Below are 16,501 nucleotides of genomic sequence, written 5' to 3'. Positions count from 1 at the left end.
TACAGTGAAGTTTTATGTGAGTTTATGGTTCATTTTAAAGGATATTTAAGGACATTTAAAAAAATGGGGGCTATACTATGTCAGCCATTATTCCTGGCTGCTGTATTTATACAGCATCGAGCTGAAAGAAGGCTTCTTGATTAACATTTTGAGCGTAATCGAAGAGGCCGCAGACATATGGGGAGGAGGCCTCACCCCCCACGAGTTTACAGGAAACAGCGCTCATACCTGCAGCTCTCTGAGGCACAGTGCATTAGAACACTGTGCTTCCAAAAAGAGGTGGTCACAGAGATATGCCAGCTGATAAAGACAGACCTACAGCCTACCAACGGCAACAGGACTGCACTGCCCGTCGAGGTGAAGGTGACTGCAGCACTTGCCTTCTATGCCTCCGGCTCCTTTCAGGCATCAGTAGGGGACATATGCTCCATCTTGCAGCACGCTACACATTGTGGCATTCACCACATGACTGCTGCACTGTACGCACACAGGATGGACTTCATAACGTTCCCAATGACCAAGGAGGCACAGAATGGGAGGGCTATAGGTTTTGGACAAATTGCTGGCTTCCCCATGGTTCAGGATGACATTGACTGAACGCATATCGCCCTGCGAGCACCTTTACTCAATCCAGAGGTTTACCGAAACTGAAAGGGATTCCACTCCCTGAACGTACAGATCGTCTGCGCCCATACTCAGCGCATCATGGCAGTAAATGCCCAATATCCAGGGAGCATCCATGATGCTTTCATCTTGCATGAGAGCACTGTCTCATGCCTTTTTGAGCGTCAACCACAAGGTCAGAGCTGGATGCTGGGGGACAAAGGTTACGGCCTCGCCACCTGGCTCATGGCCCCTCTCCAGAACCCTCAGACACAAGCTGAGCATCGCTATAATGAGAGCCATGCAGCCACACGCAACATCGTCGAACAGACAATCAGAGTGCTCAAGCAGCGCTTCCGATGCCTGGACTACTCTGGAGACTGCCTACAATACTCCCCTCAGCAGGTCTCTGAGTTCATTATGGTGTGCTGCATGCTACACAACTTAGCCATCATGAGGGGACAGGATTTGCCAATGGAGACTGCAGGACCACCTCAGGAGAGAGGATGAGGACGAGGAGCCTGGCGAGGAACCCATGCCACCATCACCACCCTCACCACAGGGGAGGCCTCATACTGCTTTCGCCATCGCAAAAGCCTTACATCAGCAGCTCATAATTTGCTTGAAGAGTGAACAGCACATTTGATCGTTGCCTGGCCACTCTATCCCACCATGTTGACTATTCCCACTCTTATTCTGCAAATGAGACACTACACAGGAATGATAAAGATGAACAAAATAATTTAATAAACATTGTAAACTTGTTAAGTATAATTTTGAAACTTAAATAAGATTTGAACTTGAACAGAATTTGTAAACTTTTATAAAATAACAAAATAACAAAACAACAACAAAACAACCACCCCTGCACCGAGCGTCTTTTTCCTCCGGTTTTCCCTCCCCTCACCCTAACCCAACTCCCTCGCATCATGACCCTACCCAAGTTGGCACCAAGAGTTCTTGCAGCAAGGTGGCCAGAGTTCTGTATTGGGGGGAGAGATAATGGAGACGCCATGTGTGGATCCACTGGAGAAGCTCGGGGTATGGAAGGTCCAGCTTCTGAGTGGCAAGCCTCTTGCTCGGCGTCGTCACTCACAGGTGATGTGGGTCTGGGTGTGACACTGGGGACTGCAGTGTCACTGGTGGAGGCCATCAATTGCGCGTGGGCATTGACAGCCTCGCAATCTTCATGGCTCGCACGGACAATCTGCAATCCGACATCTATCATGTTTGCAGATAATGTCGCGATGCTTGTGGGAATCCTACCCAATACCTCTAGGAGCTGTCAGGTGAGCTGGACGCTCTCCCTGGACAATCCCATCATGTCCAGTTGTGCATCCGCCTGTCTGTCAGCAGACTGGCTTTGCCAACTCACCCTCTGGAGTGACGGCATACGGGATTCAACCCCGGGAGTGCGTTGGTGCACACCACTTTTACCCAGGGCCTCGGATGGATGAAAGCCCGAGAATGTTCCATCCTCGGACGAGGTGCTGCCTGGAGGAAAATGAGGCATCGAGTGCATCGGCCCCCCACCCCCACCATCCCCCACCCCCTGGAGTAGGCTGCTCCTCTCCTTCAAGTTCCTCGTCCTCCTCCTCCCCAAATGACGGCCTGAGGTGGAAGCTTCCATTCGAGGATGTGGCGCATGAGACTCCTCATCTGGAAATAGAAAATAACAGACAAGTGGTTAGCAGCAGGGGAGGGGGTAGGGTGGCATCAGTAAGGTCACATAGCACAGGCTCATTTGAAGGACCACCGCTACTTCATTATATGTAGTTCAGCGACATTGCATCACATTGCCCCAACCCTAGTCGAGAGACACTACATCACATTGCCCCAACCCTAGTCAAGAGACACTACATCACATTGCCCAAACCCTAGCCCAACCCAGCCCAGGGAGTGTGCAGGACTTACCCTCACTATCGAACGGGGGCTCAGCACCCCCATGGACAGTTGCCCTCCCTGAAGCACCGATTAGACTGGCCACTTTCTCCTCGATGACTGTCAGAGACATGCTTCGGGGTGGATCGCTGCCTGTCCACCACTGCTCCCGGCGGTTGTGGGACATCTTTCCCTGCAAAGATGACAATGGGAATGGTTACCAGAGGGCCCAGCTTCTCTTGTGGCACACACAGATAGCCATCAAAGCACTTATACCATACTGTGTGCATTTAATACAGTCCTCTGTTTAATGGCCCTGGATGTTGCACGTGGTTCATGAGGAAGACATCAAAGTGCAGAAACATCTTTTAAGATCTCAAAAAGCAATCTTAATAATGTGTAAAGGTCATTCATGGCAAATAAGGTGCAACACTAAGCTTACCTATACCAACAGCATGAGAACAAATAGTGTGTCATATTTATAATTTAAATACTGAAGGAATGCATCAATAAAAATATTACTTACTCCAACAACCCTGCAAAGGTCATTAAACCTCTTGCGGCACTATGTGTGTGGTTCCTTCGGATGGTGTCGATATAGGAGACCTCCTCAGCTATGCTGGTCCAAGTTCTACGAAAAACCACTGGGAGGGACCTATTTGCACCCCTCCTGTTCAATTCTGCCCATCTTCTTTCAACAGCAGTGTGCAGGGCCTCGTTTGCCTCACTGCTGAACTTTCTGGTTCTCTGCCAGCTCCCATCTCCTTCCATCGTGAAGTAAATCTAAAAATGGTTGATTCAGCCCTGAGTGTACTGCGTATGCGCAGGCACTCCCTGACAGCTGACCAGAAGTGATGGAAGAAGAAAAAAAAAAATTGCGCCTACGTAGAAGGTCCATTTAAAAAAAAATGTGTTCGCAAATTTCGGTTCCACTGCATAAATTCAGTTGTGGAACGCTGAATTTATCGCTATCACTAACAATCTTCACCATTTGCCTAATTTTGTGAGCTCTGGTGGTAACGGTAAACCAGCAGTTAAAAAAAAAAATTTGCCCCGCAATTATCGCCCGAAAACAGACAAAAATCGCTAAAACCCAAAATTCTAGCCCTAGGAGTGCACAGGGTGAAATCTCCATTGGACCATCTGGGCATTTGAAATGTGGCGTTCCACCATGTTCAAGTTATACTATACCTGGCATAAGGCACAAGCAGCGAGAGTCTGCACACCCGCCAGGTTTCAGAGTATTTGGGAACCATATCGGGACATGAATTCCAGCCTGAACTACCTTTTCTTAGATGAATTTAAATAGAGATTCTGCAAGTCCATTCTAAATAGAAGCTGCCTCACCTGGTGGCTGTTGTTCACAATTTATATTAACAATTTAGAGTTTGGAATCAAAAACACAATTTCTAAGTTTGAAGATGATCCCAAATTAAAGGTGGTCAATACTGAGGAGGACTGCAACAAATTACAAGAAGACATTAATAAACTTACAGAATATGCATATAAGTAGCAAATGAATTTCAACATCAATACTTATAGTGAGTTATTACATAATTGTAAGAAAAATTAGGTCACATATTACTTGGAAAATAAAAAACTAAATTGGATAGAGGAGCAAAGCGATCTGTGTGCAAATATATAAATTACTAAAAGTAGTGATGCAGGTTAACAAGGCCATAAAAAAGCAAACCAAGCACTAGGGTTTATTTCCAGGGGAATTGAATTGAAAAGTAGAGAAGTTATGCTAAACTTGTATCCAACCATGGTTAGACCACACTTGGAGTACTGTGCACAGTTCTGGTCTTCATATTAAAACAAGAATATAGAAGCACTGGAGAGGGTGCAAAACAGATTTTACAAGGATACCAGAAATTGGTATAATCACTCATCAGAAAAGGATAAGCAGGCTGGCTCTCTTTTCTCTTGAAAAGGGAAAACTGAGGGGTGTCCTGATAGAGGTCATTAAAATTATGAAAAGTTTTAATAAAGTATATATATAGAGAGAGAGAGAGAGTGTTTCCACTTGTGGGGAAGAGCAATACTGTCGGCAATTAATATAAGATAGTCACCAAGAAATCAAATAGAGAATTCAGAAGAAACTTCTTTACCCAAAGAGTGGTGAGAACGTGGAACTCTCTATCACAGGGAGTTGTTGAGGTGAATAGTATTGATGCATTTAAGGGGAGGCTAGATAAGCATATAAGGGAGAAGGGAATAGAAGGTTATGCTCTTAGAATTAGATGAGGAAGGATAGGAGGAGGCTCGAATGGAGCATTTATTCAAGTTAAAGCACACACCTGCAGTAAAAACACACCCTGGTGGTGTAAAACAAACAAACACAGTACAACACACAACCCTGGCCCGTCTGAACAGGCCCCTAACGCGAAGTACCCATGTCTAAAACACCCCGGATTCAAAATTGCACCACCGAATCTTTCCAAAAGAATTGTGCGTACACTTTTGATCCTTGCATAAAACCTCCCCAGTAAACCCCCAAGGCTTGATTGGGACACACGACAACCTTTCACACTATGCGGTGGTCTTAAAGATGCATGGGCTGGGATAAATGCTCACCAACTGCCCCTTTGGCTTACTCACTGCTTCGCCCGATGAGGCGTATCTTCTGGTTCTGTACCAATCTGTGGTATTCAAGTCCAGTCTCAAGATCAGCTTCCCAGTTGAAATAGCGAGGATCTCTTTGCTCGTAGATGGTGTTTCTTCTCTCCGTCCCAGATGGAGTGCTCAGTTCCTGTGCGTTGAATGAAGTGAGTAAGCATTGAAGAGGAGAGAGAGAGATGGCTGCAAACTGCCACTCTTATACCTGCAAAAATGCTGCTTCTTACGCCAAAAGTTCAACTGTTCTTTCCCTGAGGCAGTGCAACTAAAAGAGCAAAATCAATGTCCTCGGCCTGTTCCTTTGGTGCTGGCTGTTTCTTCGATAAGGCTCCGACAAGTCTGTGTGGTCGAATAGCTCCCCTTTGTGTCTTGAGCACCGACCAAACTTGTTGATCTCTTACTGATTGCATGACAAAGGGCCTGTCCATCACGCATTCCTGCCATTTCAGCCATTGATCCATTCCTGTCCACCTGATGTGTATTCCTGTGTAATATGTTTGGACTTGTTCCAAGTCAGGCTGCTCTGCTCCTCTGCACTAACAGAAAATGTGTCCAAGCACTGTCCAAAACTTAAGTCCAAAAGTATGTTTTTGCCGAATTCTTACAACACCGGCATGGACTGGTTGGGCCGAATGGCCTGTTTCCATTGCTGTATATTCGATGTAAATCTATGTAAATCTCACCAGTGTACAGTGATTAATCCAGTTCTATCTTCTTAGGATTGCTAACTGCATTATACAGGATGTGTGTAACCGTGCTGTTGCTTGAAACCATTGGTAGAAGGGATGCAGTGCTGTGAGGTGTTGTCTCCTGTTAGGCCACTGGTAGTCTGGAAGGTTTCTGTTGCAGGTCTACAATGACAGAGAGAAAAAAATCTTATAATACTGGCTCCAAGATTGTTGCAAAGACCTCAATAGAAGATACTAACTTGTGTGTAATGTTTATTTGGTGTGCATGCCTGTGTGGCAGTATGCATGAAGGCATAAAAACTGGAATATACTAGCTCTAAGCTTGGGGGAAGAATGCTGCACTACCTTCGCTTACTCTCTCCTTATGCACAGTGACCTCCTGGGAATGCATGACGTAATTTGTGGGCCATCTACCAGTATGTTCCGGTATGTTCAAGTATGTTCAAGTACCGATGGATGTGGTGTACTTAGATTTCCAAAAGGCATTCGACAAGGTGCCACACAAAAGGTTACTGCAGAAGATAAAGGTACGCAGAGTCAGAGGAAATGTATTAGCATGGATAGAGAATTGGCTGGCGAACAGAAAGCAGAGAGTCGGGATAAATGGGTCCTTTTCGGGTTGGAAATCGGTGGTTAGTGGTGTGCCACAGGGATCGGTGCTGGGACCACAGCTGTTTACAATATACATAGATGACCTGGAAGAGGGGACAGAGTGTAGTGTATCAAAATTTGCAGATGACACAAAGATTAGTGGGAAAGCGGGTTGTGTAGAGATTTAGATAGGTTAAGCGAATGGGCTAAGGTTTGGCAGATGGAATACAATGTCGGAAAGTGTGAGGTCATCCACCTTGGGAAAAAAAAACAGTAAAAGGGAATATTATTTGAATGGGGAGAAATTACAACATGCTGAGGTACAGAGGGACCTGGGGGTCCTTGTGCATGAATCCAAAAAAGTTAGTTTGCAGGTGCAGCAGGTAATCAGGAAGGCAAATGGAATGTGGCCTTCATTGCGAGAGGGATGGAGTACAAAAGCAGGGGGGTCCTGCTGCAACTGTATAGGTTATTGGTAAGGCCGCACCTGGAGTACTGCGTGCAGTTTTGGTCACCTTACTTAAGGAAGGATATACTGGCTTTGGAGGGGGTACAGAGACGATTCACTAGGCTGATTCCGGAGATGAGGGGGTTACCTTATGATGATAGATTGAGTAGACTGGGTCTTTACTCGTTGGAGTTCAGAAGGATGAGGGGTGATCTTATAGAAACATTTAAAATAATGAAAGGGATAGACAAGATAGAGGCGGAGAGGTTGTTTCCACTGGTTGGGGAGACTAGAACTAGGGGGCACAGCCTCAAAATACAGGGGAACCAATTTAAAACCGAGTTGAGAAGGAATTTCTTCTCCCAGAGGGTTGTGAATCTGTGGAATTCTCTGCTCAAGGAAGCAGTTGAGGCTAGCTCATTGAATGTATTCAAGTCACAGATAGATAGATTTTTAACCAATAAGGGAATTAAGGGTTACGGGGAGCGGGCAGGTTAGTGGAGCTGAGTCCACGGCCAGATCAGCCATGATCTTTTTGAATGGTGGAGCAGGCTCGAGGAGCTAGATGGCCTACTCCTGTTCCTAATTCTTATGTTCTTATGTTCTTATGTTCTATTCTGTGCGATATTGTCAGGCAAGCATAGAATTAGTATTAAATGTTGTAAATTGAAGGGGCACACACACAGATATATTTACAACCTATGCATCAATAAGTGGCCATACATCATGCAGCTATGTCATGTTACAGTGTTTTTATGCATGAAGCACTTCAAGGATCTGAGTGTGCCAAGGTTCTCACTTACTAAGTTTCAGCTCAAACATGTACCCGACTGGAGTATGGATGTGCATGAGAAACAATCAAAGGTTGCTTTGTATGTAAGGTTGTGAGACAGCGGTTAATGGGCTACAGATTGCCAGGCAATGTTTTGTAGAATGCATATTTGTGCCAGATACCTTCTAAATGGTATTGTTGGGTAGTCTTACCTGAACAGATGCAGCATCTGCTGCATGTGTTTTCAGATTTACATAGAAACATAGTAACTAGGTGCAGGAGTAGGCCATTTGACCCTTTGAGCCTGCACTGCCATTCAATGAGATCATGGCTGATCATTCCCTCAATATCCCTTTCCTGCATTCTCTCCATGCCCCTTGATCCCCTTAGTCGTAAGGGCCATATCTAACTCCCTCTTGAATATATCCAATGAACTGGCATCAACAACTCTCTGCGGCAGGGAATTCCATAGGTTAACAACTCTCTGAGTGAAAAAGTTTCTCCTCATCTCAGTCCTAAATGGCCTACCCCTTATCCTAAGACTATGCCCCCTGGTTCTGGACTTCCCCAACATTGAGAATATTGTTCCCGCATCTAACCTGTCCAGTCCCGTCAGAATCTTATACATTTCTATGAGATCCCCTTTCATCCTTTGAGAATAAAAAATAAACTCCAGTGAGTAAAGGCCCAGTTGATCCAGTCTCTCCTCATATGACAGTCCGGCCATTGCTGGAATCAGTCTGGTGAACCTTTGCTGCACTCCCTCAACAGCAAGAAAGTCCTTCCTCAGATTAGGAGACTAAAACTGAACACAATATTCTAGGTGAAACCTCACTAAGGGCCTGTACAACTGCAGTAAGACCTCCCTGCTCCTATACTCAAATTCCCTAGCTATGAAGGCCAATATACCATTTGCCTTCTTCACCGCCTGCTGTACCTGCATGCCCACTTTCAGTGACTGATGAACTATGACACCCAGGTCTCGTTGCACCTCCCCTTTCCCTAATCTGCCGCCATTCAGATAATATTTGTCCCCAAAATGGATAACCTCACATTTATCCACATTATACTGCATCTGCCATGCTTTTGCCCACTCACCTATCTGTCCAAGTCACCCTGCAGCCTCTTAGCATCCCCCTCACAGCTCACACCGCCACCCAGTTTAGTGTCATCTGCAAAATTGGAGATATTACACTCAATTCCTTAATCTAAATCGTTAATGTATATTGTAAAGAGTTGGGGTCCCAGCACTGAGCCCAGCGGCAGTCCACTAGTCACTGCCTGCCATTCTCAAAAGGATCTGTTTATCCTGACTCTCTGCTGCCTGTCTGCCAACCAGTTCGCTATCCATGTCAGTACATTACCCCCGAGACCATGTGCTAGAATTTTGCACACCAATCTCTTGTGCAGGACCCTTGTCAAGAGCCTTTTGAAAGTCCAAATACACCACATCCACTGGTTCTCCCTTGTCCATTCTGCTAGTTACGTCCTCAAAAAATTCCAGAAGATTCGTCAAGCATGATTTCCCTTTCATAAATCCATGCCAACTTGATCCGATTCTGTCACTGTTTTCCAAATGTGCTGCTATTTCATGCTTAATGATTGATTCCAACATTTTCTCCACGACTGATGTCAGGCTAACTATAATTGCCCGTTTTCTCTTTCCCTCCTTTTTTAAAAAGTGGTGTTACATTAGCTACCCTCCAGTGCATAGGAACTGATCCAGAGTCGATAGACTGTTGGAAAATTATCACCAATGCATCCACTATTTCTAGGGCCACTTCCTTAAGTACTCTGGGATGCAGACTATCAGGCTCCGGGGATTTATCGGCCTTCGATTCCATCAATTTCCCTAACATAATTTTCCGCATAATAAGGATATCCTTCAGTTCCTCCTTCTCACTAGACCTACTGTCCTCTAGTCCATTCAGAAGGTTATTTGTGCCTTCCATTGTGAAGACAAAACCAAAGTATTTGTTCAATTGGTCTGCCATTTTTTTGTTCCCCATTATAAATTCACCTGAATCTGACTGCAAGGGACCTACGTTTGTCTTCACTAATCTTTTTCTCTTCACATATTTATAGAAGCTTTTGCAGTCAGTTTTTATGTTCCCTGCAAGTTTCCTCTCGTACTCTATTTCCCCCTCTTAATTAAACCCTTCGTCCTCCTCTGTTGAATTCTAAATTTCTCCCAGTCCTCAGGTTTGTTGCTTTTTCTGGCCAACTTATATGCCTCTTCCTTTGATAGATTGTGCATACTATGTCAAGCCTAGTTGCTGCTTCCTGCTAGGAATACTGTTCTGCTGTTCTCTGGAATGTGGCAAACAGGTCAATCCTCCTCACTCCCACCTCCTGCAATACCAAGTGCACTTTGCCATCCATCAAACAAGGCACTCAGGAGTTGCCCCACTTCATCACTTGTCCAGAGACTTTTTTTTCTACCTCCACATTTATATTGGCTGCCAATTGGTTATAATTGGCATATTTTTACCCTGCAGGTAAAGGCTGAATAAGTTAATTTTAATGTAGATTCTTTGTAAAGGCTGAAATTTCTCCTCAACCTCCATATAGCCACTTACCTTTAAGTGTCTACAACCCTCTAAATTTCACCAGCAATCCTTTAAGCACTGCTGACACACAATTTTCCAATCTGCCTTTGAAAATTCTAAATAGCAATATGGAGCAAACGTTTGCTGTAAATATTAAATAGATCTGAGTAATTGGTAGGATGAGGCAGGTGCAAATCCTGCTCTGCACCATTCATGACCACTCCATGACCATCATGAAAAAATTGTCCCATACAACAATATCACTAAACATGCAATATAACTTGGGTATAAACAACAGTTGGTTCGTCAGAATATTACCAACAATTTAATAACAAAGTCCGTACTGACAGCAGTATTGCTTTCTATACATCCAGAAATTAACTATTCAGTGGCAAGAAAACAAGAAGCCAGAGAAAAATTGTTGACTTAAAGGAAAACAAATTGTCACTGACACTGCACCACACCTGAAGTCTCTAATGATACACCTTTGCCAGAAATAATTAGCCAGATGCAATGTAAGGATGAGCATTGTTAATTAAATGAATTCAAATCTGAAGTTTGACTTTAAATCCAGATTGTTTGCATTCTTTTCTCTTGCACAGTTTATGGTTTTTGCAACCACTACATCTACATTCAGAAACCTGAAGTACAACAACAACTACAACAACTTGTATTTATATAGCACCTTTAGCGTAGTGAACTGTCCCAAGGCGCTTCACATGAGTATTATGAGATAAAACACATATCTAGAACTTAGGAACATTTGTTTTTAGCAACAGGAAAATTACATGAGGTCCAACAAGTAATCACTTTTTGATATATCTCACCTGAATTGGCAGGGTCACATTTCCAGATGTCTCAATTGATCCAAAATTGAGAAATTTCAGGAATATCCAAACATTCATTGTGGATCAATTTTTATTTCCTATGAAATTTATGAGTCCACGGAAACAACATGTGCAGGTTATAGTAACAATGAGGACCTTCTTACTTATTTTTATTTAAAACAATCTATTGACCTAATGTGACAAAATAAATGGTTTTAATGGTATATTTTTTATTGCATTCATTTATTTAAAAAGCAGTACAGCACTATAACACTACTATACTGCACAAATTTCCTTTCTAAAAATCAATAATAATTTGATGTCACTGGAAGAGCGACATGAGACACACATAAAAATGAGCTACCACTTTTAATGTTATTATATCTCTCAGAATGCAGCTGCCCTGTGCCAAATATTTCATTCTAATCCAACCCTAGCTGTAAGAATACTTTCAGTAAAACCTAATTTGTAAGCCAACATGGTGGACTTAATGACTGGCAGCAAGGTTTCTTCAACAGATTTCATGGGGCATGATCCAAAGATAATAGGTTTTCAGCCCAATGACAATCCAATTACAATGCCAATCAAAGACAACTTTGCACGTTCTAATTATCAGATTTAGCTGTCAGTTCAAATACAAACATAACAGTTTCATTTAAATAAAAATTTAATTTATAAAAAAGGACTTCATCTGTGATTTATTAAGACTGAAATAGCAGTCTAACATACTTCCTGCATAATGCAATATATTCAACATAACATTTAGACAATCAAAAAGCCCTGTTTCTAAAACATCTGTCATTCTGTCCTTTAGAAAGGAATTGTGTGAAATTCTGCTATGGAACACAGATATTAATATTTAAATAGACAACAACATTTTAACCCTCCTATGTTTACAGTGGCATTTTCACACCTGTCCAAAAATGATAGGATTAACATATTTTTCACTTGATTAAGAGATCGAATTAATCAAGACATATTCAATTGGTTTTGAAATTTATTCTGACATCCTATTATTACAAATGTGTAATATTCCGTATGTTATGTGCTTTTAAAATTTATTGACAGTTTATGGAGCACAGAGCTACATATTTTACATATTCTCATTTGCCAGTACTTACATAGGCAGCTTGGAAGTGTAGAGCAGTCATTAACTAGAGAGAAAATATTATTCCTGCAATCATTTGTAATCGTGGTTATTAAACTTAAGATATTTGTGGGGGTGGGGGACAGGTCTGAAAGAGACCATTCTAGTTGGAAACTAGACTGCTATCACCCCTGACTCTGAGTAATATACTAGTTTTTGTGCAAATAACTATTTATTTGTTACAAATTCCATTAGCTGCACAGCAACAGACCAAAATGGTACTCATATTTTTACTTTATTGTTACATTAGAATATCCCTAATATACGCACCACTTTGGGGTTCCAATTATTTGCATGGTTGATACAACCACAAAGGCCAGCATATAAATATTTAGGTACTATTACAATTACCCTTCTAATGCTACCTGATGCACTACCCCATCTACCCTTATTCAGAATTTTTTCCCTCATCTCCCTCCCTTCCCTTTTCAAGGCAACCTCCCCTTTACCACTCTGCATTAATTGTAACTCATTCAGAACGCAGCAGTTTATGTCCTTACCTGCTCAAGCTCTGCATTTTAAATTACCCTGGTTCTTACTAGACTTCACTCGCCCCTTTCTAACAATTTCTAAATCTTTGTCTTCACATTAAAATGCTTCCAGAGCCTTGCCATACTCCAACTCAACAATCTCCTCCTCCTATATGCCCTTGCTTGCACCCTCCACTCCTCCATTCCTCAGACACTCATCTACTCCTTATTCCCGATCTTCTTCTCTTCCTGAGGAATGGTCTTTAGGTCTGAAATATTGACTAACTTCTGTTTTTTCTACAGATGCTGCCTGACCTGCCACCACAGTCACAATTTTTGCGATAGATATTCTCAGGTTCAGTATCACCGGTCACATCCATTGGTTTTTCCTGTCCAATAAATTGTTAAACAATTGCGTATCATAACAGAGAACCCTTAATCTGTATATGGGCTACTGAAATATTGTGCATGAACTATTACAAGGAGGCACAAAGCCATGCTAATCTCCACCAACTGTCACTGAAATCTTGCAGGCAGCCAGCACAATTCATTCCACAAGGCAATAGCCCTCAAGAGAAGTCATAGATTAAGGTTAGACAGTTCACACACCACATGGGCGCAGTCTGCTTATGGTGCAGCTTTACCTGCCTAGCAACCCTTCCTTTAGAAGACCGAAGCAAAGGTGGATTCTTATTGGGAAACGCAATGCACCAATATCATGGATAGCTGTGCCAGAACATGAAGCACAAAACCTCTTGACTAACTTTGTGCAAGCAGGGGAAAAATGCAGCAAATGATTTTGAGATAGCCTCAAAATGCTGCAAAAATCTTACTGTATGGTTCTTAAAAATCACTTCTGTAAATAGCAACCTGGACACCCATTTTAACGAGCAGGTAAATGTTTGAGCTCTATACTGAGATAAACTTCAGGAAACTAGGTGGATGTCTAAATGGCATAATTGGATTCTAATTTTAATATAATTAATTGCAAAATGGTGGGCATTCTGGCACCTGAAAAAAATCCAACTGGAAAACCAGATGGGATGCTAATAGGACAGAATTATGGAGTAATGGATCGCCACCTATTTTTTTGATTATAACATCCACTTTATTCCATCAGTTATGCGTAACCTGTTAAAAAATCTACCCTCTGTCTGCACAAACTGTGAAATGTCAGCACTTCCCTTCTGATCCCAAATACGCAAGAACCTGATTCAGCTGTAATGTCCATTTCATTAGGATGGAATTAACGCATCACATGTTTAATTTCGGGACAAACAGGATCTGGCTAGGATTCACGGAAAATGATGAATTCTCCATATTGCTACCCAGTAACATTGAGTTGCACTGGTGTAAATCTTTATGCTGAAAGCAATTTCTAGGCTATAATGTCATATAGCGTATGTTGACTCTTGGTCTGTTCTCCCCTTTGCATGAAACCAATAAGAAAACTAATTTAGAGAAAATGAATTAACCGTGGCAGCATATGGCTTACCTCAATTGGTTTTAACCTTATCCAATGATGTTACACAAAGGCAGCATTTAGAGCTTATTAATTGTGAGATTTGTAATATTTGTATTTATCATATCTGGAACAAATCCAGAGCAATTCAACACTTTTGAATCAATCACATCAAATTAAGTTTGTGAAATTATGCATCTTCAAAGGTTCTCATTGATGACAATTTGTAAAAAAGTTTCAATGAGAAATAAGCTTTTAATTGTACCCGACAATACAATACTGTTAGGCTCTTTAAATTAATTTCTGTTTACTTTCTCTGTGGAGACTTGCAATCCTGAACACCGATAAACAGTCAGGAATGTGAGTCAACTAAACTGAAGTGGAAATGATGAAAAATGGGGTAATTGATGTCATCAAATCATTGCCACTCCATTAGAAGATCTTGGAAATGATGACAGATAATATGCTGCAGTTCTGGTGGGCTAAGATCTGGTCTTATAGATCTCTGTCCTGATTTTTTGCTGCCACCCACCCAATTAGTGCCAAAAAATCAGATGCTGGCTGATGGAAAATGTAGGCTGAAGTATCCACAAACTATAATTACGTTTCTTTACCATTGATAGAATTTCATTGATAGAACCTTGGTTAGACAACACTTGGAGTAATGTGAACAGTTCTGCTCTTACGAAAACCTACAAAAAATGAGGGACAGGTAAAGACTATCTGGTCCATCGAGCCTGTTGCGCACAATTGTGATACCTTGTGTATCATAACATATACACTCCACCCCACCCGAAACCATATGATCTCCTGGGAGAGGCAATAAAACAATTTTTTTTTAAAACAAGCCAATTTGGGAAAAAATATCTGGGAAATTCCTCTCCGACCCATCTAGGGGATCAAAACTAGTCCAGATCACTGCTCTAGCCATTAAATTCCCTGCAATACCTACCTTATGCAAGAGTTAATCTCCGCCGCAGCCAGAAACAAATCCAGCTTTTGCTTGAAGGAATTCAGTGAGTCTGCATCCACCACATGAAACGGCAGCTTGCTCCAGGGGTCTACTATTCTCTGTGAAAGGAACCACCTCCTGCCATCTAACCTAGATCTAGCCTTATACAACTTAAATTTGTGACCCCTGGTCCTGCCTAAACTGGTCAACTGGAACACTGTCTATTCCCTTCATTATCTTATAAACCTCAATCACATCCTCCCTAAGTCAACGCTGCTCTAAGGTAAAGAGTCCAAACTCTTTTAGCCTATCTTGATAACTAAGATGCTTTAGACTTGGAATTAGCCTAGTGGCCCTCCTCTGCACCTTTTTCAGAGTCTCAATATCACCCACCACGTAAGGAGACCAAAACTGGACACAGTATTCCAAGTGCGGCCTGACTAAGGTCTTGTACAAGGACAAAACAGTGCACCTCGTCTTATACTGAACTGTCCTATGGATATACCCCAACACCCTAATTGCTCTAGCTATCGCTGCATGGCATTGCTCTTGTATCTTTAAGGATGTATGCACTAGAATGCTCAAATCTTTTTCTATCTCCACCATCTTTAATGCCTCTCCCAGAAGGGTGTATGAATGTTGAGCATTTGCCCTGTTATCTAAGTTATACCTCATTTTCCAGTCATGAGCCCAGTCTCCTAACACATTAAGATCTGCCTCAATCAGACGAGCTTCTTCTACAGTTCTAGCAGTCGCTTTCAAATTTGCCGCCAATCTTGATCATTAATAAAAATAGTAAAAAGCAACAGTCCCAACACTGATCCCTAGGGTCACCATTGGTGACAGTTCTCCAAACAGATCCAAAACCATCTATAACTGCCAGCCAGTTCTGTATCCAACTCAATATATTTCCACCAATACCAGAGGCTCCGATCTTATAGAGAAGCCTCTTGTGTGGTACGTCCATATTATAAAAAGGACATGGAGGCACTGGCGAAGCTGCAAAAAAGATTTACTAGAATGACACCAGAACTGAGAAGTTATACCCATCAAGAAAGATTGAACAGACTTGGGATCTTTTCTCTAGAAAAGTCTTTAAAATTATGAAAGGGGTTGATCGGGTAGACTTAGAAAAATATATTTCCACTTGTGGATGAGACTAGAACTAGAGGCCATAAATATATGATGGTCAATAATAAATCCAATAGGGAATGCAGGAGAAACTTCTTTACCCAGAGAGTGATTAGAATGTTGAACTCATTACCACAAGGAGTAGTTGAGGCAAATAGCATTGATGCAGTTGAGGGGAAGCTATATTAGCACATGAAGGAGAAAGGAATAGAAGGGTATATTGATGGGATTAGATGAAGAAGGTTGGGAGGAGGCCCATGTGGAGCATAAACATCAGCATGGACCTGTTGGGCCGAATGGTCTGTTTCTGTGGTGTAAATACTATGTAATATTAGGTAATACTCTGATGGATAGCTGCCT

This window comes from Pristiophorus japonicus, chromosome 9 (assembly GCF_044704955.1).
Source record: "Pristiophorus japonicus isolate sPriJap1 chromosome 9, sPriJap1.hap1, whole genome shotgun sequence".
In the NCBI taxonomy this organism is placed as follows: Eukaryota; Metazoa; Chordata; class Chondrichthyes; family Pristiophoridae; genus Pristiophorus; species Pristiophorus japonicus.
Note: the sequence above shows the minus strand (reverse complement) of the source record.